Source organism: Cyanistes caeruleus, chromosome 2, assembly GCF_971803275.1.
Source record: "Cyanistes caeruleus chromosome 2, bCyaCae1.hap1.1, whole genome shotgun sequence".
NCBI lineage: Eukaryota > Metazoa > Chordata > Aves > Passeriformes > Paridae > Cyanistes > Cyanistes caeruleus.
The window spans coordinates 113,732,912-113,742,945 of NC_141702.1; the positions used below are offsets into that span (position 1 = coordinate 113,732,912).

Here is a 10,034-nt window from a genome sequence, read left to right on the forward strand (position 1 = left end):
CATGTAAGATTTTTTCATCTTTTTGGAAAGAAAATTTTAAAAAAGAGTATCATGCTTTGAGCTTATGTATAGCTATCTTCAGAAAATAAAGCTGTTAACAGGTGAATAACTATTAAAATAAATATCCTTTAAATGTTATGTTGCCCTTTCACCATTTTATCCACACCAATGAGCTTCTCCTGTTCCAACACATTCTATTTTACACACATTTTCTGCTGAGAACCTTAGACAACTACTAGTGTTCCCACTTTGTAGCCCACATACCCATTTTTGGCTGTTACTCCTTTATAAGTTGACCATTACTAGAGCATGAACACCTTAGCATCCTGTTTATAGAAAATGGCTTAATAACTGCAAGCAAAAACTTCAAGTCAAACTCAAATATAAAAACCTCATGCAAGTGACATGGTGTCCTCTCAGCTTTACTAATTCCTCAGTGTATTTCTGTGAAGTTTTGTGCTGTGACTTGGTTATTTGATGGCAACATCTCCCAATATCTTTGTTCCTCAGAACTAAAACAATAATTGCTTTTATTTACTGCAGTATCTCTCTCACTGTTTATTCACAACTGTATTGAAAAAGACAAAGTGGCTAAAAAGTAGTTACAAAACCTTTATTTGTAAACATGATGAAGTGAGGAATGGGAAGATTGCCTATTTAGAATGGGACACATTAAAAAATTTCTAGTACATGAAGAATCAGGCACCAGTAAAAATAAGGCTTATCTTAGCTCATTTAACAATGGATCTAGGTTCTGTATGCCCCTCCTTTATAGCTTAATACCTAAGGTGAATCCACTAGAAGTCACTGTACTTCTACAAATCTTGGGAACTGAGGGGCATTCTACTGCATCCTTCTCAAAAGAGGAGCAATTTAGGAAACTTGGATAACAAAAACGGGGATATCTCCCTGGACATACTTGTGTTTTTCTCTAAATACGATGTTCTTCCACTCACAGAAGCATCAGTGATTCAGCTTAATCTTAGGAAAATTATAAATTGCCTGCACAAAACGAAATGATGATGCTTTTCCATCAATTAGATCCCATTTGCCTGAGCACACTGATCAGAACAAATGGCCAGATATTTACATGAGCCCCATCTGGTTTGGATTCAGTATCCAAAGACAGGTAATGCAGGTAGGATAGTATTTCTTTCCATTAACTATAAAGAGCATTATTCACCAAAATATCTGCCTAATATTTCTCTAAATGTATTTTCTTCATTCTGCTGAAACCACCTTATATTAGCTTGACATCACCACAGTTTCTGCCATAGCAACCTGTTATCCTACATCATCACATCAACCAAAGCTGAGCACGGCACTGTCCCTGTGCATATGAAGTTTTAATTTAGGTCAGCATTCAGAGCTACCAGCCAACAAAGGGCAGTCACAGGCTGCCTCTCATACCCTGAGCACAAGGAGATGTGCACAGTATGTACCAAGGCAACTTACGCAATGGAGGTGTTTTTGCAATGCCACAGGGATGGGAAAACTCTAATTATGCCTCCCAATTTAAACTCTTGATCACTTTTTTTTTTGCCTTAACTCTTGTAATCATGCTGCCATTTGTAATGGAAGGATATGGATGAGCTTCATAGGGATGCCAAGGACTTTCATGGATGTACAACTGGAAGAGCGCAGATCCTTCTCAAGGCACCTAAACAAAAGATCAAACCCTTAAACTATACTCCTGAAAACCTAGATGTCTTATTCTTCTCTTCAAGGGAAGCAGATGATTTTTAGCCTACAGATCCAACTAAATTTATATTTTATGCCCTAAAAATGTATCTCAGTAGTATATAACTATCCCAGGAACCAGAAATCCAAATTCTGCAAATACTGAGGAACAGTTTTGTTTATCTGGCACTTCTGTAAGATGACTTCAGTTGTCACGTATTTTCAAGACTGTTGTAACAGGGTTTGTGGGAAAAAAAACAAGCTCAGCACCTGCAACTAACTACTATTGAGAAGGAGTTTGTTTGAGCCCAGTGTTTCCAGTGACCTACTGCTTTTAGCTTGTCCACTGCACCACTCAAGGAGGACTGAGTTAAAACATTACTCAGTGGCCAGCCACAAACTAGAGAACCCTTAGCCATGAAAGATGATAAAAGTGAAATATCCTGAAAAGAACTGAATGGCTTGTGGGGAATTGGAAATCAAAATTATCATGTAGAAACAAAGTTATATACAACTTAGATATGTCTGTCTCTTTCTAAGCATGGAAAACAAAACCAATTCTCACATCTTCCAGAGGGTTGCTTGAAGATTCGAGATTTGAAGTCTGAAGTAAATGATCCCTAGACAGCATTTATTTGGGCCTTTCATTTCTCATCATACCCAGGGTTAGAAAAATCTTTTACTTACTTTTCCCACGTCCTCAAGAGGAAAGCAGTGCATTGATTCTGGGGTTTGGGCAAATTCTCAAAAAGCAGTCTTGGTCTACAAGACTATAAATCACTGTTGCTAGGGGAACCTATGGGCTTTTTTTTTGTTGTTGTTTTGTTTTTAAGCTTCATTCCCTCACCAATTTCTCCTTGATACTTTTAGTCACAGTGCAGTTAGAAAAATGGTGCAGATGAGTGCTCTCCATTTACAGAAAAAAACTCCAACTCTTAAAACCTTCACTGAGATTTCATCCCCTGTAGCACTGCCTCCCTAGTCAGAGCACTTGGGGTGTCAAGTGAGGTTTAGTTGAACCCCAGACAAATCACAGACAGAAAACCAGCAATATCCATCTCAGACCATATGCACTAGCTAAAAGAAGATGTGAAAGTGGGGACACTAGAAAAAATATTTTAACAGTTCACAATATCTAAATACAACATTGACTCACACAGTATATGGGAGAAAAGTCAGGAACACTTCAATCTACTGAAAATTAATCTAAATTAAGAAAAGATGCCATGAAACATCCTGCTATTTCTTCGTTGCTATATTGACCTTCATGTCTCCATACTCCTCCAGGGAACTAGTTAATGCAGTTTGACACATAATTTTCTACTGAACTTCCTCTCCTTTTCTTGTTGCAGGGCCCTTTTACAGGTAGCCATGTGTAGAAACACACCTGGAGGTTTTTTCTTTTATTCTCAGCTATATTTGATACTGATTTGATATTTTACCAGATTCTCAGTCATCATTTCTTCTTATGTAGTCCGCATCTGAGATGTCAATTTGAATAATTTCTAGTATTGTTAAAATATGAAACTTGCTGCCAAGAAAACAAAAATATGCTCCTTAAAAGCTGGTTGTACCCTCCTCAGAGCCTGCTGCTCATGGCAGCAGGCCAGAAACTGCAGTACTGGAGCTTTAGTTCAGACTTTCCAGTCCAAAGCACTAAACAACATGATAACTTTCTCAAAGTGTCCCTGTAATGATGACTAAATTATATTAATATTTCTGCAGTTTACTTCTGCACACACAATAATCTGCATCTGACAAAAAAAAAAAAAAATCCACTCTTCTGGTTAACTGCTTTTACAGAAATTAATGTTTCAGAATGACTGCTCAAAGTTAAAAGCAGTTTTTACCAAGGGTGGCATCACTCAAAGTAATAAAGAAAAGACCTTTCAGCTCTTGTTAAAACTCACATGTTGCCAAAAATCCAATGAGGGCAAGGACAAAGCACTCTCAATAAACCTTTGAATTTCAGCTTACCTTGAAGCTTGTGCAAGAAAATTTACATCTACAGAATTCCAGTGTTATGGATTTAGACTCATCCCCCCAAAGAATAATTTGAAAACATCCAAAAGATATTTTTGCCTTGTGTCCATTTCTCTCATTGAAGTCACAGTGAAAAAGGAAAGCACAAGGTAAAACCTTCAAGGAGACAGCTTTTTCGAAAGCTAAAATATAATCAGAGAAAGAAATTTAAAGCATTGAAAGAAAATTAAAGCAGCAGTACTCAATTGTTTTTTTCCTTGGCCAAAATTACACAGTATTAATGGCTTCAAAAATAAAAAATAAGACTAAATCTGTAGATACAGTATTGTAAAATAAGACTAACTCTGTAAATACTCGCTCCTGAGAAACATTACCAGTTTACTTTGTCACTCAGACTCCCCAGGAGCATCAATCCAATCCTTTGTCTGACCAGAGCACATTCAGACTGCCAAACAAAGCACTGAGGTGGCATTTTGGCTGAAATAAATGGATGGCTTTCTCTTGGAGTTCCTAACTTAATCTGACAGTGTAATGAAGTTTTAGCAAGGCAGACACTCTTGGGTTTAAAGTTACCACAAACACAATGAAATTGGTATTTTTACAGTTCTTCAAATCTTCAGAATGCTGAAAAACTGCTCTTCAAATGCTTCCCATTTAAGAAGCATCTGCACAGCTTTTGAGGATAATTAGTTTTCTTACTTCTGTAAGAAGCATCATGAATATACATCAGAGAAGTGCCCAGCATTTCCCTGGTCTTTAAGAAGAAATAATGTAGTTCCAGCTCACCTATTCTTATAAGGCACAATATTGGCAATTTATAGTCCTTTTCATTTATAGAAAACAGACAATGAAAATTCCTGCTACACAGTAATTGTGTTTCACAGTTTCAATGCCTTTGTTTAGTCTGAGATCTCCCAAGCTACCACCCAAAACCTCATGGAAAACTCAGATTAGTACCTCAGAAAATCTCCACAAGACCACAAAAAGCATTATCAACTGTCCGTGTTCTTGTATGAAGGCAAATACAAGACAAAGTGAATTTCATTGAAAATATTTACTCTCCAGTTTCCTGTCCCTTCTGTTTTGTTCAAAAGGAGGCATTTTTGCTTCACAGTGCATCAAAATACTCATCTCAAATCACAGAATTGACTAGGTTGGAAAAAGCCTTTCTGATCATCAAGTCATAAATAAATCTGTGCTGTCTGGGTCTGATCCCTCAGCTGTCCTGCAGGTGCTGTGTGACCACACTCAAAATGATCCATTCCATAACCTTGCCAGGCACCAAGGTCAGACTGACAGGCCTGGAGCTTTCCAGATCCTCCTTTTAGCCCTTTTGGGCATCACATTGGCATCTTCAATCATCTGGGACCTCCCCAGCTGGCCAGGACTGATGGGAAATCATGGAGAATGGCTTGGCAAGCTTTTCCACCAGCTCTTTAACACCCTAGGATGGATCCCCTCTGCTCCCATAGACTTGTGAGCATCTAAGTAGCTCAGCAGGTCACTAACTTCTTCCTCCTGGATTACAGGGGGGTTATTCTGCTCCTCATCCCTGTCTACTAGCTCAGGAAGTCAGGACAACAGGAAAACTCTGTTAGAAACTTTTGTCCTCAGTGCCCAGCGTTTCAGCCTAATCTCCTCAGTGTGAGGCCAAAGCAGGGGAAGATTAAAGGCAAGAACTTCTATGGTTTCCTGACCCCCAAAATCCTTAAAAGCTACTTTAGTCCCAGCACAAGGTTAAAGATCATTTCTGTTACTCTACAGTAAGTCAATGCTCTTGTTCTTTTCTTTCCTACATGGAAAGACTTCACTCTTTTGAAGGTATTGGGGATACTGAGCACACAAAAAATCTTTGCACCCAAATGAAAATTTTCAGCTGGTCAAACGTGTGAGTTGTTTTGTCTGTCAGTTTTTTTGAGTTTTTAGTTTTGTGGGTTTTTTGGGGGGGGGGAGTGAGAGTGGAAGAGGGTGCATGTGTGTTTGGGTGTGTACATGTTTTTTAAGGAGTTAGTATATGTGTGGGTCTTGATTTGTTTGGTTTTTGATTTTTTTTCCCCCAGCCTTCCCCCAGGGACATCAATTACACAAATTGTTTTGTCAGCAGAGAAACCCCTGTGAATTATCACCCACATCAGCTGATAGATCTTTTCCCAGCATTGTCCTCATATCCTACATTAGCAAACCTGCCATCAGAAATATATAATAATTTTTAAATGACATGAACAGGAATAGGTTAATATGTGGATTTTTTTTTTCTATGAACATTTATGGCATACACATATGAAGAACAAATAGTGTCTGAGTAGCTTTTCTTTGGTATAGGGGGAGGAACATTTATTTGACTTGATTTTGGTAATTTTTTTAAGCCTGATCATTTCATAAATTGTGTTTCAGGAAGGGTTCATATTTGAATAATTGTAAGCAAGAAAATGGCAAGCTTTGTGAGGACAAAAGGAATGATTAGCATTACTCAGATCTGTTGTAGACAGAGCAATCTTATATAAACAAAATGAATTTTTTTTCCCCAGTTTCACAGCATCTGTGCATTTCAAAAACACACTTAATCATGCACTTGCATATATGTTATTGAGAAAAGACAAGCTATTACTGCAGCAAAACACTGATGACAACACTGTTACACATTTTCCATATGAACAACATTCACCAATAGTTACTAGATAATATGAAAAATGAAAATTGTATTTTAGATATTTGGTTTTTCCCAGGGGTATAGCTGGATCTGAGGACTTGAATCACACACACAGACACACAAAACGTGCATTCACCAATCTTGTAATAACATGGTTAAAATCAGATAAATATAAAACCTGGATTTTATGTGGATTTTTATTCAATCATTTACAGTCCCTTAGCAATGTTTTGTCGAAATCAAGAAGTCTACAATGAGAAGATCTGGAAGTTTTACACAAGACAAATCTGTGTTATGAGGAATGCCTGGTGTACTAGTACATGTGATCAGAGATGAAATCATTCTCTCTTTCCAGTTTGTGGTAATCAATTAGCATAGAGGCTAGGTACAAGTCTTAGCTGAACACACAGTAGTCTTGGTATGACAATTTGAAGGAGAACACTGAAATTAGCTGTCTCCCTTCAAGGATTCCAACAATCCCTTTTCACCAGTAAGGAATGATTATTCACAGGTAAAAGTGAAAAAAACAATAGTTTGTTAATTGGAAGAGGAGTGAAAAAACTAAATAACTGCTAGATATCAAACTGCTAACCCTCAGATCCCCAGTGAAACAATGAGAGACCAGAATGCTGGGAATACCCATTTCCAACATGAGTCCTGGAAGCGATGGGTCCAGGCCTGTAGGATGAAAGGGGCAGGAACGGTGTCAGATCCCTCTTGGGAAGGCAGGAGCCAGATCCCTCTTGGGAAGGCAGGAGCCTCTGAGAGCTGTTCCAGCAGCAGGCCAAGGCTCACCAAGCATGGACCTCCTCCCCATGGCAAGGCACAGCAGGCAGAGCAGCTGGGCTGGAGAACTTTGGTGTTTGCTGTCCCCAGCTTGGCACAGTCAATGGTGAGTGGGGCTGGGGACCACTCAGCTCTGCTGCTGCCAGTGTAATGACCCCAGCTTCAGGCAACCAGCTGTGGGATTCATCCTTAAGGCAGCTCAAAGATAGCTACTCTGAGCTGAGGAAAAAAACCAAAATGCTTTGGCATTGTATATCCAAGAGCAAACAGCCAGGGAAGCAAATACCACAGCAAAAAATGCGACAAAGCCCTAGAGGGGAGGATTTAAAAAATGCCAACACACAGCAAACCACCCAGACCACCCTCCCCACCACCCCACACACACACAAGGTCTGCAGCTGTAGGGCCCTAATGATACAGCAACAATTTCTGGGCACAGATTGATGTGGAATGCAGTACCAATATGAATCACCCAAGACAACAGTGCAGAGCCCTGAAAACACATCTAATTACATTCTGCTCATAGGTTTGTCAATCAAGTTACATACTGAAGCTATCCATAGGCCAGCCAACAGTCATCTGCTTGGATTAAAGACAATTTCCACTTTGATTAACAGACAAATTTGTATTCCATCAGAAAGACAATGCTTTCAACAATTTCTCCTGTTGGGAGTTAGATGTTTGACTGAAACTTTATTTAAAAGACTTGTCCTGGGTACAGGACAGTCTGAGCAGGATATTCCCATTTTGGGTACCAGTTGCTTTGTCACTTGTACCAGAAACAAGGAGCCATTGAAGGAATAAGTGCACAGAACTTCTGCCATCTCCCAAACAACCAAAGTGTTACCTTTTTACAAAATGTCTCTTCAATGCAGTCTGAAAATTTAGTTACAGTAAGGGCCCTGGAAGAAAACAGCCTTGTTCTTGATTGGTAAATGCCATAGGAAAGCTCCACTCAGGAAAGATGGTGTGTTACTTAAAATGCTGCAGAACGGATGTTTTATGGTCTAAACTGGTTGTAGGGAAACAAAGCAGAGGTTTTTTCTCAAATGAAGGAAATTTCTCTGTTGGAAAGCTGCACAGGCTGGTCAAAAGTACCTCAAAAAGGAAGGGAAAGCATCTCCTCTCTTTACCATTCACAAGTGATAGCAGAGGGGTGCAGAAAAGTATGGCAGAGCTAAGCTCCACAATCTTAGGAGCTTGGAAAGAACTGGTCTCCCTGCAATGAGTCAGGTCAAGAGACTAAACCCTAGAAGAGATATGATGGTATTTAATTTTGCTCTGGAAACCATGCTCTGCTTTCAAGAGAGTATGCACATTCTTCTGAAAATCATGAAAAATATTGGACCAAGATACTATTATAAACAACATTAAATAAATGTGGATCAGGAATTTGTAGCATCAACTACAATAAAGAGGTAGAAAAAACCCTACTAAATAGCTTAACATCTGCTACAACGCAAAGCAGGGCATCTGGGCTAGACTCAGTATAGATTTAATGCCAAATCATTTATATATCTTCCCACAGATATTTGACCAGATTTTATTTCTTTCCAGTGGTAAGGACCTGTAGTGTAACTGCAATTACTCAGAAGATACACTGTGTTTTAGGCTGTGAATGAAACACCACTACTGAAGCTAGGCTCATCTTAGATCCTGTTGCAAGAATAAACCCCTCACCTTCCCAAAAATGAAAGCATTAACGCAAACAGCGTACTCTCTAGACTTAGCATTTCTATTTCAAAAATAAAGCAAGGCTGCCATGAGATAGTTTTCTACTCTGTTTCTACTGACTGTGTTTTAACTGATGGCAAGCATCATATTGATCCTCAGTCTCTCTTTCCCTCTCTATTTACAATAGCCAGCCTCCACTCAATACCATGCTGCCATTTAGAAGAGTGCTCACTCACATCTTCACTGCCAGCTCTAGCCCTGAGAGACACAGATATCTTGGAGTGAGGCCAGCAGGTAGCTACAAATGAGTGGGGCTTGGAGCACCAGACTTGTAGGGAGAGAATGGGAAAAGCTGGAGAAAAGGAGGCTGAGGGATATCAGTGAGGATACACAAGCAGGGCAGGACAGAGCAGGGTCACTAAAGAGGGAGCCACTCACTTCTCAGAGGTGCCCAGTGACTGGACAATATGGTAATATGTCCAGTCCATGATATTCATGGCCATAAACTGAAGTCCAGTAAATTCTATATTAAACAAGAAATGGTAGAAAAGAAAGGTTCAGGGGTAACAGAAGTTTAGAAGAGGTTACCCAGTGGAGCTGTGGAATATCCATCCTTGGGGGGAGACAATACCCAACCTGAGACTGCCATGGGAACCTCTAATTGACCTTGTTTGGAGGGAGGGGGTTGGACTAAATGGTCTGCAGAGCTGCCTCCCAGCCTCACCTGCTCTGTGATTCCTGCTGTAATCAATGAGCAGTTAAAACCCCCATGCTTTACCACCTTCACCTTTTAATGTTAGGAACCTTAGCTCCCAGGCTGAATGACTATGCCTTTTTCTATCACTATGGAATAGCAAAAAGAAAAGTACTTTCTTTAAAGTCCATGCTGTACTCCCACCTTACACAGTCAAATTTGCCTAATTTATGTTGCTGGTCTATGATTTTGGGCTTTTCTTTCCCTTCAAGAAGAATAACATTATTTGTAACATCTTTTCTCAAAGAAACAGAGTAGAACAACAATCAGCATGGTCTCACAAGCAGACTGAAAATGGATTTCTATAAACTACTGAGTTTTTTAATGGTCCACGTGTAATACCTTATAAAAAATAATGAACCAGGTAATCTGCATCATTGCAAGCACCTTGCCCACAACAGTAATTTTCAGTTTTTAATCCAGCAGCAATCCAGAGATTGACAAAAACTTCTGTGAAACTGCTGTGTGGGAAGAACCAGCTCTTCTAGAGCTGCAAAAAAATAAGTT

At 39.4% G+C, this 10,034-nt stretch overlaps 1 protein-coding gene across 1 annotated transcript in view; it reads right to left on the reverse strand.

The window, feature by feature from the left end:
* The window catches only part of PCSK2 (proprotein convertase subtilisin/kexin type 2), a 172,404-nt gene extending 162,968 nt beyond the window's left edge, over positions 1–9,436 (reverse strand). The window contains exon 1 of the mRNA XM_086879279.1: positions 9,362–9,436. The gene's annotated coding sequence lies outside the window, so the exon portion shown is untranslated. The remainder of the gene's footprint in view (positions 1–9,361) is intronic.
* Between the last annotated feature and the right edge of the window lie 598 nt (positions 9,437–10,034).